General features: G+C 36.3%; 1 long non-coding RNA gene across 4 annotated transcripts in view; it reads left to right on the top strand.

The window, feature by feature from the left end:
* The first annotated feature begins 6,296 nt into the window (after window positions 1–6,296).
* The window catches only part of LOC105468509 (uncharacterized), a 242,912-nt gene continuing 227,089 nt past the window's right edge, over window positions 6,297–22,119 (top strand). For 2 of the 4 annotated variants that reach the window (XR_011606775.1, XR_011606778.1), the window contains exons 1-2: window positions 6,300–6,905; window positions 11,630–11,736. This is a non-coding gene — a long non-coding RNA (uncharacterized lncRNA). Of the gene's footprint in view, window positions 6,906–11,629; window positions 11,737–22,119 lie in introns of all 4 variants that reach the window. The other 2 variants (XR_011606776.1, XR_011606777.1) reach the window with 2 other exon arrangements.

The following is a 22,119-nucleotide window of genomic DNA, read 5'->3' as shown; positions in this document are numbered from 1 at the left end:
GGCTCTTTCAATTTAGATACTCATGGCCTCAGTTATAAGATATTGTATTTTGTTATTTATTTGTTAATTTATCTACATTGTATTCTAGGCATTTTATTCTTTTAGTGCTTGTTTTTTTGCACTTGGATACTTTCTGAATTGATCTTTTCTCTTCTATTGCCTAGTTCCACTTTTTTGTTCTATTTTCTGGAGCATTTTGTCACTTATTTCTTTCAATCTTTTTACTGATTTCAAAAAAAAATTCATGTCCCTTTTTTTTCTTCAGGGATTGATTTTGACCAGGGTTTCTGTTTACCCATAGCACTTTGTTCTTGTTTTATTGATGCAATATTTTCTTTCATGTGGGTGAAATATGGACTATCATTTTTAAATAGTTCCCAGTTCTAATTGTCTTCATTGTTCTTTATATTTCATGCTGGAAACTTTCCTCCAAAATTTTGTGATCTTTGAGCCCTTAAAAGCAGAAATGCATTTTGGAGCCTTTTAGAAATAGAAATTCTACCAGTAAGCAGAATTTAGCAAGCAGCAGGCAATCAGGTGGACAGCTGGCATTTTAAAATGACTTTCCCAAATGTCCTTATTAATAGTCCTCTTCTCTGGGGCAGTTTAGGATCTTGAAAGAAGGATACCAATCTCCTGTGAGTAAGGTAAAATGAGGGGAGCTGAGGTCTTTCCTTTCACCTGTGACTTCACCTCCTTTGTCTTTACCTTCAGAACTTCACCTCTTACCCTTTTCTGAGCTTTATTTTCTTGAGTCAAGAGTGGCCTTAGTTCAATTTCTTCAGAATATACATCTCCATTTTCCTATGGAGAGAGAGCAGGAGCAGTCATTGCATAGGATAGGAATGAAAATGACCATTTTCCTAGACATTTAAGTAATCCACCTGCTTTTAGCCCAGTTTCATCGCTGCCACCTTCTTCATGCCTAGAGCCTCTCTTTTCTGAGGTTGAGTGGTTTCTGTGGGGCAATCAGCTTGTTTCTCATTTGGTGTCCTACTCTGTTCCGACTTTCTCTGCTCTGATTTGTTTCCCATTCACCTTTCAAATTCTGCTGAATCGTATATTGGGATCGAGTTGAAAACACTTCAACACTCTTTAACAGTTTTATTGAAGACTAAAGATATCCTTCTGTTCTTGTTGTAGTCATGAAAGAGAAAAGGGCAGAGTCATTACTGGTGACTTTGACTAATTTTGATGACTTCTGGATTTGCCATTGACTTGATATATATCTTCTCCTATCGTCATACAGAATTTATGTCTTAGAATATATGACGGTTTTTATTCCTGTTCATCTTACTATAAGGCAAGAAAGGTCTATCAGTTAGGCTTTGATAGCTTTAATTACTTAATTTCACAACTAATATTGTAATTCATTTAATTTTTTTTTTTTTTTTTTGAGACGGAGTCTCGCTCTGCCACCCAGGCTGGAGTGCAGTGGCCGGATCTCAGCTCACTGCAAGCTCCGCCTCCCGGGTTTATGCCATTCTCCTGCCTCAGCCTCCCGAGTGGCTGGGACTATAGGCTCCCGCCACCTCGCCCGGCTAGTTTTTTGTATTTTTTTTAGTAGAGACGGGGTTTCACCGTGTTAGCCAGGATTGTCTCGATATCTTGACCTCGTGATCCGCCCACCTCGGCCTCCCAAAGTGCTGGGATTATAGGCTTGAGCCACCGCGCCCGGCCCATTTCATTCTTTAAATTCCTTATTACTTTTCTCTCACGTCTCCTTTGGTGGAAAATAAAATTAATGAATAGTACAAAGTTTATAAATAATATAATCATCAAGCAATTAAGAAAACCAAGAAACAATAACTAAATTTTTTTCATAGTTTGCAACTCTTAAATTTGCTAAGACTTTCTCTGATGATGGGATTTTTAATATTTATACCACATTAATATTATAAAAAATTGAATGGCATAGAATATTTTATAAAATATACAAAACTCACAATCATAACACTAAAAATAATAGGCATAAACTTCAAAAAAACTAAAAAAACCACCCCTCCCCCAACACACCTACAGACAATAATGTTTTCATAATATGTATTCTACAGTAGACACAGATTAATTTCCACATGCATTTTATTTGGTGCTTCTGTATACCAATGATTCAGTGGGTTTCATATTCTAATTGTTATTAGGAGAATTCAGTGAACCAAGGCTGAATAAATGAGATATTCCTCCATGCTTTCAACCTCACCCCTGTTTAACTTTATATTACTACACTGAGTTGTTCATATCTGTCTTCTAAATAACTCTTTCTTACTCGTAATGAATTCCCTATACATCTGGAGGTAATCCTTGAGTGTTAGGAGGCCACTTCCGTAACTTTATCTGCTTGAGGTTATTTATTCCTGGCCTGACCTTCTGTCCCTACCACGCACAGCTGTCGCTCCCAGGTGACTGAAAAAGGCATCCTGCAAATGGCACCTTAATGACTAAGCCCAGGATACTGGAACTATTCAATGGTCAGTTGAAGGCCTTTCTTGCGCTACTGATGCCTTATTGATAATGTTGTGCCACTATGAGGGTATAATCAAAACAAAAATCTTCTAGATGGGCTATACTAGAAAGAACATGAATTTGTGATTCAGATAGAACCTAGTATCAATTCAGGCTATGTCACCTTTAGTTAAGTGATCTTGAGAAAAAAATAACCTCTCTGACATTATTTCTCTACCTATCAAGATCTAGGGATTTTTCAAAGAAGATAATGCATGCATCCAGTGCTTAGCAGGTGTTCAGAAAACTGTAGTGCATGCTGCTTTTACTTGTAACTGTGGCAGGGAACTTTTGCAGAGGTATTTATATAATGAATAAAGGAGGTTCCAAGAGGTCTTTGGATCTAAATATTCCTTCCAAGGGCTTCCGTATGTGGTAGAAATACATAAGAACCATAATTCATCATAACTCTCCACACTGACAAATAATTATATGATAATGATCTGTACAGCAAGGCTGTGTATACTGTAGAAAACATCCTCAGATACTCTTTAGAAGAGGCTGAGATATGAATAACTTGAACAAAAGTATAGACAAGAGGTATGAAAATATTAATATACCGGGTACAATGTATAACCTATTGTGTTGTTAATATTAGGTTGGTGAAAAGGTAATTCTTGTTTTTGCATTAAAAGTAATGGCAAAAACATCATTACTTTTAATGGCAAAACAGGAATTGCTTTTGTGCCAACCTAATATATTCAATAAATCATTGTGAAAAATTACATATTTCCTAAGCTGTTGTTCTGGATGATTATCTAACACGTTACCTCTAAGTGCCATGAAGGAAAAAGACACAGAAAAAAATCTCATTTTCCTAGAGGAAAATGAACATGAAACATGAGGTAGACATGCCTAGGTGAGCTCTTTGGACAAGATAAAGACTTTTCTAGAAAAGGGGAGGAATTCTGTGCGTGTGTGTGTGTGTGTGTGTGTGTGCGCGCGCGCGGGTGCATGTTGGGGTGGTAGTAAATATCAGAATTTGGCCTTGGCCATCCTTGAATACCAGCTTAGTTTAAACTGTATTAGCCAAGTTCATTCTCTTATAACCTCCTTCACTTTGGTATCATATAGGTCAGTTGGAAAAATATCAACTCTGTAATGAACACTTCTCTAGTACCTGGGATTTTTCTCTTGAGCCAACTTTCCTATATCACTTTGTTGAATGCATTTTTCAACATCTTTGTAGTGAAAATAAAATACTTTAATAAATCTTTATTTCCAGACCTGTGTTCCCTGTAGTGATGGCAAAGTTTAGGTGAGATTTACTCACCGACGTGGCTGAATTTCTTGAAGGACCCCCAGTGTGTCATCTTTGCTGTGTCTTCTGCCAAAAAAACTTTCTTTACATTATGAATTAAATAGCTCTCATATCCTGGAGTCTACGGTCAAATCCTATTGACTATTCTGCACTGCTCAGAAATGTTTTTCATTTGTATCTAAACCTTGATTTCAATCCAAATGTTTATATGACTCAAAATTTTAGTTTGATTATAATAAATAGTTTTAATAGGATTGGAAAATGGAAGGATTCCTTAATTTATGCAGATGTATATTTAATACAAAGCTTCCTCTAAAATGTTTTTCCATACATCTTTTTGTGTTTGTTTGTTTTCGAGACGGAGTCTTGCTCTGTCACCCAGGCTAGAGTGCAGTGGTGTGATCTCGGCTCACTGCAACCTCCTCCTTCCAGGTTCAAGTGATTCTCCTGCCTCAGTCTCCTGAGTAGCTGGGATTACAGGTGCCCACCACCATGCCTGGGTAATTTTTGGATTTTTAAAAGAGACAGAGTTTTGCCATGTTGGCCAGACTGGTTTTGAACTCCTGACCTCAGGTGATCTGCCTGACTTGGCCTCCTAAAGTGCTGGGATTACAGGTGTGAGCCACCATGCCTGGCCAGTTTTTCCACACACTTTTGGTGAAACCTTTTAATACAGAGATTTTTTTAAATGAGCTGTGATATCTCTACAGTGTTTTCAAGATAGTATTCCTTCCCATTTCTCCCATTATTTCCTATTATGTTCAAACCAAATGAATCTACTTGCTTCTCCAGGCCTCAAATTAATGGCTACTTATGCCTGCTCAGTAAGATTTCTTATAAAGAATTGCATTATTCAATTAAACATGGAAAGAAGAGAAGACGCTAGTTATAATACCGTTACCTCATTACATTAGTTTGAAGGAAACAAAAAGGTAGAGAAAGGCTTTGTTAAAGGATGAAATCGGTTTTAGTAGTACAGGTAATAGGAAAGAACAGCCTAGGCACAGGAAACTTTATCAACATAGGTAGGAAAGTTAGGGAAGTCATTCAATGACTTCAGGGATATTAGCTAAAACTTCCACTCTAATTTGTAGATGATAATAGCAGTAGAAATAGAAACTACCACTTAAATACTATCATTTACTGACTTTATTTTATGCCAAAATCATTCATTTATTTTAATTACATTTAGCCCTTATTATAACACCATCTTACATGAGTAATTTTTTTGTTTCAAATGAGAAAATGGAATTTCTCTGAGGTTAAGTACTTTGCTAAAATGAGTGATAAAAATGAAATTCAAGAGAATCAAAGCTTTTTGTATTTCTACAACATCATAGAATTTGGAGACTAAATTTTGCTATTGGGGAATCATAAGGGTAATGCATGATTATGAGCACCTCCTGAACACCACTCTATATTGAAAAAGAGAGGTTACTGAAAGAGTAGAATTTTTCACAAAAAAAGAAATTTAGTGTAGAGAGGACAAGAGGGACAGGGCCTCTTCCACTGAGGCCCATGGAGAATATAACCAGTAACTCCTAGGAGTAGTCACAGGTTTGGTAAATCTCATAAGCAGTATGTCTCGATTTCACCAAGGAATTTGGCAAAGACTTGCATAATTTTTTGGCAGACAAGGCTGAGAAATATGAGATGATGATATAGTTAAAGTCAGAGCTGGTTTAAAAATTGTAATCGATGAGCTTTTAATAATGGTTAAAAATGAAATAAATCTGTGTTCTAATTTCATACATGTTATTAACTAGACACAAAGACCTTGAGAAAATCATTAGCCCTTCCAGACAGTATTATTATTAGTTCATCTACAAAAGAGGTTTGGAAATACATATTTCAGTGGCCATCAGTAATATTGAAAAAGAGAAATGTAACCAATGAAAAATTACAATTTATAACTCAATTTCTAAAGAATTGTTTCTGGAATATGAAAATCTAGAATAAGTTTAGACTTCTCTACATGATATAGCTGATAAAAGATGTTCAGATTATGTTTGGTGTAGGAAAATTAATTAGAAAGTTCTAGCACCCCAGCTTGCAGGCACTAGAATAACATTAAAAGATAAAAGATGAAAGATTAAAAACAAAAAATATATAAATAAGGTCTCTCTATTTGTTATTTATTTCCTAAAGTGAACAGCCTTGGTTTCCTACCCAGCATTATCCCATTTCCCCTTATTTCCCCTTAACTTCTTTTTTTTTTTTTTTTTTTTTTTGAGACGGAGTCTCACTCTGTCGCCCAGGCTGGAGTGTAGTGTCGCGATCTCGGCTCACTGCAAGCTCCGCCTCCCGGGTTCCCGCCATTCTCCTGCCTCAGCCTCCCAAGTAGCTGGGACTACAGGCGCCCGCCACCACGCCCGGCTAAGTTTTTGTATTTTTAGTAGAGACAGGGTTTCACCGTGTTAGCCAGGATGGTCTCCATCTCCTGACCTCGTGATCCGCCCGTCTCGGCCTCCCAAAGTGCTGGGATGTTCATACTTTCTCCAAGCTTATTCTCCTTATTCCTATTGGGTGGATACTAATTCGTTTAATGCATTTGGACTGTGATGATATATGGATGGGATTGTGACATGTGGGTGCCCAATCATTCTAGAAGGAAAGCTTAGCATTCTTAGATGAATTTCTCTCTTTCTCGTTTTCTCATTCTCTGTCTTCTCTGTCTCCAGTGTCATATGAATCAGAAAACATGAACTCAGACTGATGCTGGAAGCCACCTTATGAATATAAGCAGAATCAGCCTCCTTATGACGTTGATGCTATAAGCAATGGACTGAAAGATATAAAAAGCAAGCAGAGAGGATGGTAATGTTGAGACACAAATTAACAAATACTGAAGCCTGATCTACTCCTGAAAGTTATACATACCTTAATAATCTTAGCCAGTTTGAGTTGAAATTCCTGTTACTTTCAGCCAAGAGCACCTTAGCTGGTATACTCTGTGTTTTTTATCAAGGCAAAGGATTATCAAACTGGAATAATAATACACGTGTGAAAGATGAACATTAAAGTTCTAGGTATGCCTGGATGACAGTGTTAGAGAATCCAGCTCTTTGGAATGAATTCAAGACTGGGTGCATCTTGGAATATGGACATTATTTATTTATGTGCTACCAAAAAGATAATGCAGGTATAGTCCCAGAATTACTACAAATAATTCTAGAAATCTTATAAACCAGAATGGGTATAAATTCTAGAAATTACAGACTGTGTGTTTCTTGGGGCAGGGAGGGAGAAGCTCAGACTGAACAATAATAAGGGTGATTTGTGGGTTCTTCTAAAGTGAAGTGATGATCATTATGAGCTAATACCAGTACCTTAAGTCAGGCCAAACTTACCTCATTCCCTTTCATGAGAAGGTTAGCAAATTCACAGATTCAGTAAATCTCATAAGCAATATATCTGGATTTCACCAAGGAATTTGGCAAAGACCTGCATAATTTTTTTGGCAGACAAGGCTGAGAAATATGCGATAGATCATACAGTGAAAACCGGAGCTGGTTTAAAACTTGTAATCAATGAGCTTTTATTAATGGATAAATGCCACCATGGAGGGAGGTACCACGGGCTTCTCTTAAGTGACTCATCTTATGTGATATTTTGTATCAGTAATGAAGATGAAGATATTGAAGTCATCCTTCTCAAGATTCGGAGTGCTTTCCAAGTTGGTTAAAAGAGATAGCTGACTGGGCACAGTGGTTCACACCTGTAATCCCAGCACTTTGAGAGGCCGAGGCTGGCCGATTGCCTGAGGTCAGGAGTTCAAAACCAGCCTGGCCAACGTGGTGAAACTCTGTCTCTACTAAAAAATATATATATATATATATATATATATATATATATATATATATATATATATACATACAGGTGTGGTGGCGTGAGCCTGTGGTCCCAGCTACTCTGGAGGCTGAGGCAGGAGAATCACTTGAATACGGGAGGAAGAGGTTGTAGTGAGCCGAGCTGAGACTGTGCCACTGCACTCCAGCCTGGGTGACAGAGCGAGACTCCCCCCCACCCCGCCCCCAAAAAAGGCTAGTAACTTAAAAATTAAAGGGTTCTAACTCTAAAAAGACTCCATTGACTTCAGTGATTATCTTTTTATAACAAGAGACCATTTTCTAGCTGTAATGATTTTAAGAACTCAGACTTAATAGGAAAACATATCTTCCCAAGAACAAAATGGCTAAGATAATATACTGAAAGCATGTAAATATGGTATACATATCTGTGTACCTATTATGTCTCTGTGGACAACTTTCAAAAGAATACAAATACATATGGATGACAAAATTGCTAGGTAAGAATTTAATCAAAACTATAAGGCCCAGAAATTGGCCCATGTTTTATACCTTGTAGGTCCAGGGGTAGAGGTTGGGGAGGGTGGCAAATGTGAGAGGAAGGCAGTGACTCTAATACGACTCCATTTATTCCTATTAATGTGAAGAACTAGTTCCATTATTAGGAAGACCACCTTATAAAATTATGGGACAGTTAAAAATATAGCTTCCTTTGTCTTAGTAAGCTGTCTTGCCTTTTAAAATGAACTTCTGCATTTTGGAGGTATGTGTGTGTTTAAATTATTCCCTAATCATATGGAATAATACAAAAATTTACATGTTGGTCTGATCTTAATGATAGATTGAGATTAAGTTAACCATATCCACGCTAAACTTAGAGTGCCAAAGATCTCTGCCATTCCCCTATTGGAGCTGTTGTGGCATTATTCTAGAAAAAATAAACCAAGTGTTGGTAAAGATAAACCAAGCTTTGGTAAAAGTAAACCATACCAAGCTTTGCTAAAGGCTGCAGGGTAGTGCCTAGGCTAAAAACAGCCAGTTCATATAGATACTAGGTTTTCCCCAAAGATGGATGGAAAGCCCACAGTGAATATCAGACAAAGAGTAGTTGCACAGGTTAGGAACTGACATGTCTATGTGCCCACCTGTCTGAAATATTTTAACTTCTTTCTCAATCCTTTTTTGTTGAGTCATGAGAAAGTCATACTTCTATGATTTCAAATAATTTGCTGTTCAGCATCTCAGAGCTTGGTACAGCTTAGAATCTCTGTATTAGAGCATGGTAATCCTTAAGGGAGGGGTAAAGTTATTTATTAGATTTAGGTTCATGTCTTTATAGGTATATTAGTGGATCATGAAGGAGATTCTAACAGGCATTTGAAAATAATTAGCTTTGTAGGGTAATGGAAGACTTGGATGGGTTGACTTTTGTTTTATGATTTACATACTTTTTAGTATTGTTTAAAGTTGTTGCAATAAGAACGTACTGTTTTTATAATTTAAGTGTTTTATTTTTGAAAACTAACAAGGGTATGAATTTAGGTTAATTTTAACTTTCAAATGTGACACATAAAAGCTGACTGATATTATTCAGCTGAATATCATGCATAGAAAAAGAGAAAATTTTCCCATAAGCTGGTCTGAGCTTATCTTGAGTGTTTTATTATTATTTAATCCTGGTTGCTATATTGTAAGGCGCGAAGTGAACATCAGAAAGTTTATATCAGTGGCTGTCTGTAGATTGTTTATATGGTTATCTATCAGAGGTTGAGGAAAAGGCATGTTAAAATTTGAGGAGGGCAGAGTCTGACACAGCGTTTTGTAGCTATGTAGGCAGGTCTGCCAACTATCTCAGCCTGTAAGAGACTTTTCAACTCTGCTGGAGTTTAAATGTTGGCAAACAATTTGCATTCTTCAAAATCAGTGTAGGGGCTTAATACTTGTGCTGTGGACCACCTTAGTGTGTTCTCTGATCAAAGCAGAAAGTGCTTATGATGAAGGCTCTAGAAAGTAGTTCATGCGTGGAAAACCTAATGGTACTAAAGAGTTTCCTTCTAAAGAATTTACCAGGAAAACTTTTAAATGATTAGAGAGGCTCAGAAAGGACAGAGGACTTGCCTTGTCAAGTACTGAGCTCTCCAGCTTTATTTACAGAAGCTTGATGATATCCTGTTTAGGATACTGAAGTGGGATCCCTATTCTAGTGGGGAAGTTTCTTTATCTTTAAAGTTTTTCTGAAGATAAGATTATTTAAATCTTCATCTGGGCCATTAGGATAGATAGGTTATTGCTTTGTCTGTCAAGCAGTCAATATAATTTGAGACCATCAAAGACACATTGTGGGAATTTTTTTTTTCTTTTTCTTTTTTTTTTTTTTACGGCCTACTTTTTGAAGCCTGTTGGATTTCTAGGCTCCCGATTAGAAAACCCACATATATACATATCTTTTAAGAGTTGAAAACAAGAATGTACGAATAAGTTTGCTTTGCCTTTCTTCACATTCTTTATTTTAATAGAATTTCTAAATATGTGTTTGTGATCGGATATGATTTAAAAGCTTTAGATACTTGGTGACGCCAGTTGCCTTTTATTCCCTTTTTTACACCATTATACCATTTAATCTTTTGTGCAAAGGTTTTATCTTTACTCTAAATAATATTTTGGTGTAAACATTACACTTTTTTGTTAGAGTATAGTATTAAGTGTTTGCAATATGCCAGGTACTCTTCTAAGTGCTATACCAGGGAGGGACAATTCATCCTTGCAAAGTCTGTATGATGAAGATAATGTCTTTAACCTTATTTATCATCTATTGAAACTGAGGCACAGAGAAGTTAGGCAACCTGTTCAAGGTCAGAAAGGCGGTAAATGGTGTGAGCTAAAATTTGAACTCGACAAGTCCTGCTCTAGTCTGTTCCTTGAACCGTAATTCTACAGTGCCTACAAAGTCTAGACTCTGAAGATGACTTCAAAGAAAGCCTAACAATAATTCGGATTTTGGAGAGAAGAAAATAACATTGAAGTATATTAATTTGTTTCCCTTGTCCTAATATTTTAAGTGAGTTTGGATAAAACAAAAAAAATTAGAAAAAAATAATTAGTTCTATCACTGCAGCTTGGAGACACTGTAATAACATTAAAAAATAAACAGATTAAAAACAAAATATAAATAAATAAATAGAATCTCAGTGGCTAACCCAAAACAGGTGTTCAGGAAATATTTGTTGGCCAGGTGCAGTGACTCACACCTATAATCCCAGCAATTTGGGAGGCCTAGGTGGGTGGATCACCTGAGGCAGGAGTTGGAGACCAGCCTGGCCGACATGGTGAAATCCTGTCTCTCCTAAAAGTACAAAAATTAGCTGGGTATGTGGTGCACACCTGTAATCCCAGCTACTGGGGAGGCTGAGGCAGGAAAATTGCTTGAACCCTGGAGACAGAGGTTGCAGTGGACTGAGATCATGTCATTGCACTCCAGCCTGGGTGACAGAGTGAGACTCCAACTCAAAAAATTTAAAAAATATATTTATTGAGTAAATTAATCAGTACATTAATTTGTAAATGACAGTTGAGTTTCGTAACACACACACACACAGACACATTTGCATACTTTATGGTGCTTGAAATAGTGTTGACCATAAAAGAAATGCATGGTATTAAATAAAAAGGGCATTGCTGATATTTTTCCTGACACTTTACTAATTGAGTAATCAAGGGCTAGATGATGGAGTAGATATTAGTTGATTGACCTCTGACATCCTTTGCCTCCTTTTCTCTTCTCAATAGCTTTTATTTTCTGTAAGAGTCTCCATGAGGTTCTAGATAGGTTGACTTCACTCCTGGGTCCAAGGGTGAGGTATATAACTCAAACTGAGGAAATCCTTTTATTGACCACAGTGATTACTTTGGATTGGGGAGGAGGGCAAGACATTCTAATGAGAATGAATCTCTGAACATCTCTTAGAATGTTGAAACAAAGGGCACTTGTTGACTGGCCGGTGTTGTAAGTGTATGAGGAAACTAAAACTGCCTGCAAGCTTTTTTTGCTGTTCTGCAGGAAGCTAGACCAAGAATGAAGTTAATGCATGGATTAGGGAGAAGCAAAGAGAAACTCAGCAAAACTGATCCAGGACCCTGATGACACGTGAATGGATCTGATTCACGGTAATAAATTACACACATACCTTAGGTGTACTCTATATTGGATATTATAATTGCATGAACCAATAAATCCTCTATTTTAAAAGTTTATTTTTACTTATTATAAAATGTATCAAACACGATGAGAAAAGTTTTACTAATACTCTTGGAAGTATAGCCCAGAATTAATCAACAAACTTAACACCTTGCCCTGTTTTCTTTAGAACTTTCAAATAAATAATAAAAGTAATTAATTGTAGATGCAACTGAAGTTATGTATACACACCTTTCCAATCTAATTTCTTTCACTTACTAAATGTTAAGATTTTACTGTGTTCTCTTTAAAACTTTCAAATAAATGAAAACAACTACAGAATGTGTTGAAGAATTCTCTTAATTTTTTCTTACTTAGGAATTGCATTCCTTAAGGAAAAGTAGCACAGTCTCATAATTCTTTGTAACCCCCTCTTGGGGCTTTCTTGTAGCAGGTGTTCGATAAATGCTTCTTGATTATCTATGAGTAAATGAAACATTCTGAAAGAGGTTGAAATCCAAGATTTAGTAGTTGGTCATTAAGGAGCCATGGTGTTAACTGATGAACTGTGGAGAGACTTCATGCTGTGTAATGAGAAGAGAGGAGTTACCCAACACCCAGCCTATACTAAATGAAGCCGTTCTTAATTCTCTTTCTGTGAGCTCCTGAACATATGGAGATAGTTAAACTTCTGGTGCAGGGCAGAAGAAACATTAAGCCACAGAGCAGTGAGATAGCCAAAAACATCACGCAACTCTCAGCACAGGAACTGACAGTGACAAAGCTTATATTTGAATGAGAAACAGCTCAGCTTACCAGTAATTTCTTCTGCTTGTAGTTGTCGTGACATCTGTGTGCGTGTGTGTGTGTGCATGCAATGTTTGTGCAGAAATTCTGGAAGATATAGGCCAGGCATGGTGGCTTACGCCTATAATCCCAGCAACTTGGGAAGCTGAGGCGGGTGGATCACTTGAGGTCAGGAGTTATACACCAGCCTGGCCAACATGGTGAAACCTCTTCTCTACTAAAAATACAAAAATTAGCCATGTGTGGTGGAGCACACCGGTAGTCCCAGCTACTCAGAGGCTGAGGCAGGAGAATCGCTTGAACCTGGGAGATGGGGGTTGTAGTGAGATGGGATTGCACGGCTGCACTACAGCCTGAGTGACAGAGTGAGACTCTGTCAGAAAAAAAAAAAAAAAAAGAAAGAAAGAAAAGGAGAAAAGAAAAGAAAAGAAAAGAAAAGAAAAAAGAAAGAAAGAGAAAGAAAGAAAGAGAAATTCTGGAAGACACAGAGCCACAGAACACAATAAGAGATACCATAATATAAAAGTTGGAATAAGCCATATGTGAATTGAAATCCCGGTTGTATTATTTACTTAACTTTTTGTGACCTGGAGAAAGTTTGAACATGAGTTTTCTTGCCTGGAAAATAAGTATAAAATGATTCACCCTTAGGAATATTATTATTTACAATTTTAACTTTTATTTTAGATATAGGAGTACATGGGCAGGTTTCTTACATGGGCATATTGTGTGATGTTGGGGTTTGGGATATGGATGTTTCTTTTACCCAGGTAGTGAGCATAGTACCTAACAGGTAGTTTTTCAACTTGTTCTCCTCCCTCCCTCCCCACTCTGGTTATCCTTAGTGTCTATTGTTCTCATCTTTATGTCCATGTGTACTCAGTGTCTAGCTCCCACTTATCAGAGAGAAGATGCAGTATTTGGTTTTGTGTTATGGTGTAATTCACTTGGATAATGGCCTCAAAATGCATCCATGTTGCTGCAAAAAAAATCATTCTTTTTTATGCCCGTGTAGTATTCCATGGTGTATATGTACCACATCTTCTTTATCTAGTGCACTGTTGATGGACATTTAGGGTGATTCCTTGCTTTTGCTGTTGTGATTAGTGCTGTGATGAACATACAAGTGCATGGGTCTTTTTGGTGGAATGATTTAATTTCCTTTGGGTATACATCCAATAATGGGATTGCTGGGTTGAATGGTAGCTCTGTTTTAAGTTTTTTGAGCAATATTCAAACTGCTTTCTACAGTGGCTGAACTAATTTACATTCCTACCAACAGCGCATAAGCATTCCCTCACTAGTATCTATTCTCTTTTGACTTTTTAATAGTAGCCATTCTGATTGGTGTGACATCTCAACATACCGGCTGGTGTGGTATCTCACTGTGGTTTTGACCTGCATTTCTCTGATGATTAGTGATAATGAGCATTTTTTTCATAGGTTTGTTGACCATTTGTATGTCTTCTTTTGAGCAGTACCTGTTCATGTATTTTGTCCACTTTTTAATGTTTTTTTTTAATTCCTCATAGATTCTGAATATTATATCTTTGTTGGATACATAGTTTGCAAATATTTTCTCCCATTCTGTAGGTTGTGTGTTTACTTTGTTGATAGCTTCTTTTGGTGTACAGAAGCTCTTTGGTCTAATGTTTCCACTTGTCAATTTTTGTTTCTGTTACAATTGCTTTTGAAGACTTAGTTATAAATCCTCAAGGCTGATGTTCAGAACAGTATTTCCTAGGTTTTCTTCTAGGGTTTTTATGATTTGAGGTCCTACACTTAAAACTCTAATCCATTTTTAATTAGTTTTTGTTTATGGTGATGGTTAGGGATCCAGTTTTATTCTTCTGCATATGGCTAGCCTACTATCCCAGCACCATTTATTGAATAGGAAGCTCTTTTCCCATTGCTTATTTTTGTAGACTTTTTCAAAGATAAGTTGATTGTAGGTGTGTAGCTTTATTTCTGTTTTCTCTATTCTGTCCCATTGATCTACAGGTCTGTTTTTGTACTAGTACCATGTTTTGGTTACTGTAGCCTTATAGTATAGTTTGAAGTCAGGTAGTGTGATGCCTTCAGCTTTGTTCCTTTTGCTTAGGATTGCTTTGGCTATTTGGGCTTTTGATTCTGTATAAATTTTAGGATAGTTTTTTCTATTTCTGAGAAAAATGGTGCTGTTAGTTTGATAGAAATAGCATTGAGTCAGTGGATTGCTTTGGGCAGTATGGCCATTTTAATGATATTGATCCATCTAATCCATGAGCATGGAATATTTTTCCATTTCTTTGTGTTATCTATGATTTCTTTCAGCAGTGTTTTGTAGTTCTCCTTGTAAAGATCTTTTACTTCCTCAATTAGATGTATTCTGAGGTATTTCCTTTTTGTGTGTGTGGCTGTTGAAAATGGGATTTGTTCTTGATTTGATGCTCAGCTTGAACATTATTAGTGTATAGAAATGCTACTAATTTTGTGCATTGATTTTGTATCCTGAAACTTTACTGAAGTTATTTATCAGCTCTAGGAGCCTTTTGGTGGAGTCTTAGGGTTTTCTCAGTATAAAGTCATATTGTCCATGAAGAGAGATAGGAAATGACTCCTTACTTTCCTATTTGGATGCCTTTTATTTTTTTCTGATGCCTGATTGGTCTGGCTAGGACTTCCACTACTGAATTGAATTGGAGTGGTGAGAGTGGGCATCTTGTTGTTTTCTGATTCTTAAGGTTATATTATATATATATAATTTATATATATAATATATTAATTTATATTATATATAATTTATATATTATATATATATATAAATATAATTTCTGTTTATCTGGTGAATCACATTTATTGATTTGCATATGTAGAACCAACCTTGCATCCCAGGAATAAAGCCTAATTGATTATGGTATATTAACTTTTGGATATGCTGCTGGATTTGGTTTGATAATACTTTGTCAATAATTTTTGCATCTAAGTTCATCAAGGATATTGGCCTGACAGTTTTTTTTTAATTGTGTTTTTGCCAGATTTTGGTATCTGACTGATGCTGTCTTAGTGGAATGAGTTAGGGAAGAGTCCCTCCTTGTCAACTGGAATATTTTCTGTAGGATTGGTATATTTGTATGTCTGGCAGAATTTGACTAGGAATCCATCTGGTCCAGGATGTTTTTTTGTTGGTAAGTTTTTAATTACTGACTCAGTTTCAGAACTTCTTATTGTTCTGCTTAGGGTTTCACTTTCTTCCTAGTTTAGTCTGAGGAGATTGTATGTTCCAGGAATTTATCCATTTCCTGTATATTTTCTAATTTGTGTGCGTACAACTTTCGTAATACCTTCTGCAGATCTTTTCTATTTCTGTGTAAGCAGTTTTTATGTCATCTTTGTCATTTCTGATTGTACCTAATTTAGATTTTTTTGTTAACTGGTCAATTAATCTTATTTATTCTTTTGAATAACTGATTCCTGTTTTCATTGATCTTTTATAGGGACTTTTGCATATCAATTTTATTTTGTTCATCTCTAATTTTAGTTATTTATTTTCTTCTGTTAGCTTTGGAGTTGGTTTGTTCTTTTCTAGTTTATCTAGGTGCAATGTTAGATTGTTAATTTGAGATCTTTCTAACTTCTTGGTGAAAGTGTTTAGTACTATAAACTTTCCTCTTAACACTGCTCTAGCTACATCCCAAGAATTTTGGTAAGTTGTATCTCTATTTTCATTAATTTCGATGAATTTTTTATTTCTGCCTTAATTTCATTTTTCACCCAAGAGTTGTTCAGGAATAAGTTGTTTAATTTCCATGCATTTGAGTTGTTTTGACAGATTTTCTTGTTATTGGTCTGTGTTTTTATGGCACTGTGTGTTCCAAAAGTGTGCTTGGCATGATTTTGATTTTTTAAAAAATTTATTTAGACTTACTTTATGACTGATCATGTGGTCAATCTTAGTATATGTTCCATGTGCAGATGAGAAGAATGTATACTCTGTGGTTGTTGGGTGGACTATTCTGTAGATGTCTATTAGTTCCAATTGGTCAAGTGTCAAGTTTTAAGACCAGAATTTCTTTCTTAGTTTCTGCCTTGATAATAACACTGTCAGTGGGGTGTTAAAGTGTGCCACTATTATTGTTTGGCTGTCTAGGTCTCTCCATAGGCCAAGAAGTACTTTTTTTTTTTTTATGAATCTGGGTGCTCCAATGTTGAGGGTATATACATTTATAATAGTTAAGTCTTCTTGTTGAATTGAACCCTTCATTATTATGTAATCCCTTCTTCTTCTAATTGTTAGTTTAACATCTATCTTATCTGATATAAAAATTGTGACTCCTGTTGTTTTTTTGTTGTCTGTTTGCATGGTAGATTTTTCTTCATCCCCTTACTTGGAGACTGTGGATGTTGTTACATATGAAGCGGGTCTCTTGAAGAGAGCAGATAGTTTTGTCTTGTCTTTTATCCAACTTGCCACTCTTTGTTTTTTAAATGTGCATTTAGACTATTTAAATTAAGGGTTAATATTGACATGTGTGATTTTGATGCTGTCATCGTGTTGTTAGCTGGTTGTTTTTTAGACTTGTGTAACTGCTTTATAGTGTTTGTGGGTTATGTGCTTAAGTGTGTTTTTGTAGTAGGAGGTGTTGTTCTTTCACTTTCGCGTTTAGCACTCCCTTAAGGAACTTTTGTAAAGCTAGTCCAGTTGTAACAAATTTCCTTAGCATTTGCTTGCCTGAGAAGGATTTTATTTCTCTTTCACTTATATAACTGTTGAATGGATGATTTTTGTAAGAGCAAATGTCTGCTGGTGTAAACAAGTAAACAAATGGGAGCTATCTCATAATTTTGTGTGAATAATTATGCTGGAAATTTACATGGATATTCAGAAAGGTCTATTCCCAAGATGTCTGTATTTATTTACCTCCTTTTAATTCATGAGGTTATTACAATCTTTTCCTTAGACCTGTATTTTAATCTGCTATTTTATGATGGATACAAATCTTAGAAACAGAAAGCATTTACAAAACAAGTTATGAAAGAGTCCCAGTGTAGATGGTACATGGTGAATGTGAAGAGAAGACTTAGGTTTGGGACTTAATTACTACATTAAGTTGCTATGTTACTTTTGCAAACTCTCTTCTCTCCTGTGAGCATCAGATGTATGATCTGAGAATAAGGGAATGAAGTTAGATCAACTCTAAAGTTTCTTCCAGCTCTAAAGTTTTAAGTGGCATTGAAGTTAAAAGAATAGGACTATTGGAAAAGGCAGTATGGTGTTGAAGAACAAGCTAGGCAGGTGTGGTTCATATTCTTGCTCTTCTGCCAGCTGTGTGACTTGGGGCCAGTTGCTCAACTTTAGACAGGCCATATGGTATAGCAAGTAAGAACCCTGGGCTGAGGCTGAATTCATATCCTAGTTTTGTCATTGAATTATGCTGTGAACTTGGACAATTCATTTTCTCCAAGTTTAAAAGGGCACTTAAAACACATGGTGTGTGGTTTACACTAAACAAGTGAGTACTTGGAAAGCAGAACAATATGTCTGCTTTAGACAGGCACACACACACACACACCTGCCTGTAATGCTAGTTCTTATTTTATTAACATCACTAGGCTTCATGATTTTCTCATATGTGAAGTTAGAATAATAATTCATACATTGTCAATTCATCATTTTTGTGGGGTTTGGGGGAAGAATATATAGGGACTGAATCATAATCACTGCATCTACTTACTGAGTGCCAAGTACTTGTTAGGCGATAGCCTGGGTATTTCATATGTCACTGTTGTTTTTAGAGATCGAGGTAACTGGTGAAGGTTTCACAGAAGTGACTGGAGCTGAATTGTAAAGGATTATGAAAATGCATTATTTTATTCTCTCTAAATATTTTGCCCATTATTTTTTGAATGCAAACTGTGTGACAGACACTGCTCAAGGAAAGAGATGAATAAGGCTAAGTACCCATTCTTTATTTTCCATATATTTTGGAAGAAGTCCCAGCCAATATAAAAATAAGCAAATAAATACTGTTTTGGTAGTAAACATTTCTGTAACATAAATGAAGCAATGCCAGGTAATCAAAACTGATGGGAGAGGGACAGAATGAGATTTAGAAAACTATTAAAGATGAGATTTATAGACTCTGAAGATTCTTACAAGTATTTATTGGTGGAGGATTGTTCTTAGTATGTTCGTACAAAGTTAAATAAATATGTTTCCTTTGATTTATATTATTTTATAACCACTTTCTCTTGCTGTGTAGCATGAACCATAATGTGTATGGTTTCCTATCACCACAAATAATTTCTTTTTCTGTTCAGATTTTCTGATAGGTGAGTGATTCAAAATGTAGTGAACCCACATAGGGTTGTTATCTACACTGAGTCACACAATGAAGGCATTTGACCATTTTTATGTTAGGGCTATATAGGCAGAGCCATAGACACCTGGAATGCTTTCTGGGAAAGAAGTTTCACGGGGGCTGTTTAGTTCAGGGTTTTGGTTGGGTGTGGTTGTAATGCATCCATCTTCCCTTCAGTCTGTCTTTCTCTGATCACATGGACATGAACACAAGAAAGTCCTTTGAATCTTGGGAGGGAAAATTAAACACTGGGAAAATGAGCATATTAGCTTTGATGCTGTGACTCTCCCATTTGGCTCCTCAAGCAATTTCAGGTGGGATGCATGTGAAGATAGTGAAGACAAAACTGTCAAAGTATAAGTGATGTTCAGGAAATCAAGGTACATTCAAACCAGAACAGCTACAGAACATCTGGTACCAGTTTGCATTTCCTTTCAGTTCTTTAATACTGGGATTTACAGGAAGAGGAACACATTTTGAAGTCCTTCCCATAATGGGGATATAGAGATAGGAAGAGCAGCTGCGTTTGTGGAAGAATAAATGAGAGCTCATATTTTCTGAGAACATCTATATGCCAGATATTACTTTAACATGCATTATTTCAAATACAACTGCCTATGCTATCTAAATTTGGACAACAGTCTTCAGTGTACAAATATTATTCATACTTGTTCATCAGTGTAATCCTAACATTCTGTTTTATAGGTACAGAGTGATTAAACATATGGGCTCTGGATTAGAATTGGTGAATTCAAATCCTAACTTTACTACTTTCTTGATATGTGACTTTGGATGAATTTCTTTCACCCTATGCCATATCATTCTTACTTACAAAATAGGAATAAAGATAATATTGACTACCTATGAGGATTAAGTAGTTTATTAAAAGTAAAGCAGTGTAATTAGAATAGTTGTTGGCACACAAGTATGCAATAAATGCTAGCTCATTTTATTATTCTAATATTATGTCTAGGGAAAGAGGCTTTAGAAAATTGTCTTGCCCAAGAACATACAGATTAACAATTGGCGATGTTTGACCTTAAGCTTTGTTTTCCTGACTCTGATTCATACTCTTAATTTTTGAATACACTTTGCATTTAATGCCTTGTGATTAACACTGAGGAGAGAAATACAGACATATCTCCTGCTCTGAAGACACTTTGCTAGTCCATTCTTTTTTGTCATAACAGGTTATGGAGGAAGGGTATTGGCTTATGTCTTACTTAACACTTATTAGATTTTATTCAAGAAGATTGGAAAGTTTTCACTGAATATCTTCAAAGATATTTAAAGATTTTCACCAAAATTTCAAAAAGATTAATTTGAATGATGAATAAAATGGCTTTAGTTGATAAAAGCTTTAATTTGGGGGACTAGCAAACATCAGAGTATTCTCATTATTTTTTGCAAACTGAAGACCCTTTGACTGGACCAAAGGAAGATACATGACAAACAGAAAGGCTAGTATGGAGGGCAGGAATAGGTCTAAGAGCATGGTATAAAGAAGGTACACATCAGCATTTTCCCTTCATTTGAATCCACTTCACTCTCTCTCCAGCACTCTTCAATGATCCCCATTGCCCAAAGCTTATAATCTAAGATGCTTAAAAGAGACCGAAAGGCTTTCCAAGAACTGAGCTTCCTCAGCTTATCTCCCATCTGTCTCCCACTTCTTTCACTCTATGCTTGAGAAACACTGGACTGCTCAGCCTCACACTAGATGATTCCGCACATGAGTCATCTTTCCCACTTGTCCTACTGCCTGGAATGCTTTTGACATCAATTATTTGTGAGACTGAAATCTACTCATTAATTAAGTCTCAACTCAGACTCCTACCTTCCAGGAAGCCTATTCTGATGGAGTTAAAAGCCCATTCTCACCCACATAGCACCTTTATCATCGCTCTTATTTCATCATCCTAACATTCTCTATTCTCTGTGTGTTTTTCCCTTCCACTTCCTCATCTGCATTTCTTAATCTTTCATGAGAACTTGTCCTTTTTTTTTTTTCATGCTGATGATCAGGGGCCACATCTCTCCAGTAATACATCAGATCACTGTGGGGGCAGCAGGCAGAGATCCCCCACAAACCCTCACACATGTGGAGCCTGAAAGTAACAGTTCTGCCTCTCTTCATCTGCCCCCATCCTTTACCCAACAGAAACATTTACCTCAGATGATGAGATTTATCAAAAGGTAGAATATGCCCTTTTTTAATTATTGAAAATTATGTTTTCTCTTTCTTTTTTATGACTAGCAAGTGTTTCTCTAGCAGGAAATTTTCAAAATCCCTGAAGCATAAGGGCATTATATATACTATAGTATGCAAGTATCCTATGACCTGATTTTAGCTGTTTGTCAACATAGAAATCTTCTAGGGACTCACCTTTTAGTTTATTGTCCAGATAATCCTCTTGTATTAGAAGCACACTGACTGCCAGTTAATCTCTTTATACATGGAATAAAGGTCAATTTTGAGACTTACAAACATCATAGATACATTGAGTCTTAAATTTCTAAAGGGGTGGATTTACAAAAGCTTAGAATTTTACTGCTTTCAGCCAAATAGAAATCTTCTGTGAGCAAGAATGATTTCTTTTCCTTGTTTCTTATCTGTGTCCCCTTTCTTCTCCTTCTTCCTACTCCTCTTCCTCTGCCTCATTTTGCTGCTTCTCCTCTCCCTCTTCCTCTTCTTCCTCCTCTTCCTCTTCATGCCACATATTGCCTAAATAGCACTCAGATGTTTTGACAATTTTGGCAATGAAGAATTGTACTACTGACCCGGCACGGTGGGTCATTCCTGTCATCCCAGTACTTTGGGAGGCCAAGGTGGGAGGATCCCTGGGTCAGGAGATCAAGACCATCCTGGCCAACAAGGTGAAATCCTGTCTCTACTAAAGTACAAAAATTAGCTGGGTATGGTGGCATGTGGCTGTAGTCCCAGCTACTCAGGAAGCTGAGGCAGGAGAATCACTTGAACCAGGAAGTCAGAGATTGTAGTGAGCTGAGATCATGCCACTGCACTACAGTCTGGTGACAGAGTGAGACTCCATCTCAAGAAAAAAAAAAAAAAAGAATTGTACTACTTATTTTCCCTCAGAACGGTTTTAATACACATGTACTCAAATACAATTCCCATTTCTATAGATTTATTTCACAGGAAAAAAAATTATCTAACTTCTATTTATCATTAAAAACCTAACTCAGGTATCAGTTATGCAAGAA

The sequence above is a fragment of the Macaca nemestrina genome, chromosome 8 (genome assembly GCF_043159975.1).
Source record: "Macaca nemestrina isolate mMacNem1 chromosome 8, mMacNem.hap1, whole genome shotgun sequence".
Classification (NCBI taxonomy): domain Eukaryota; kingdom Metazoa; phylum Chordata; class Mammalia; order Primates; family Cercopithecidae; genus Macaca; species Macaca nemestrina.
Note: the sequence above shows the minus strand (reverse complement) of the source record. Positions and strands in the feature narration are given on the sequence as shown.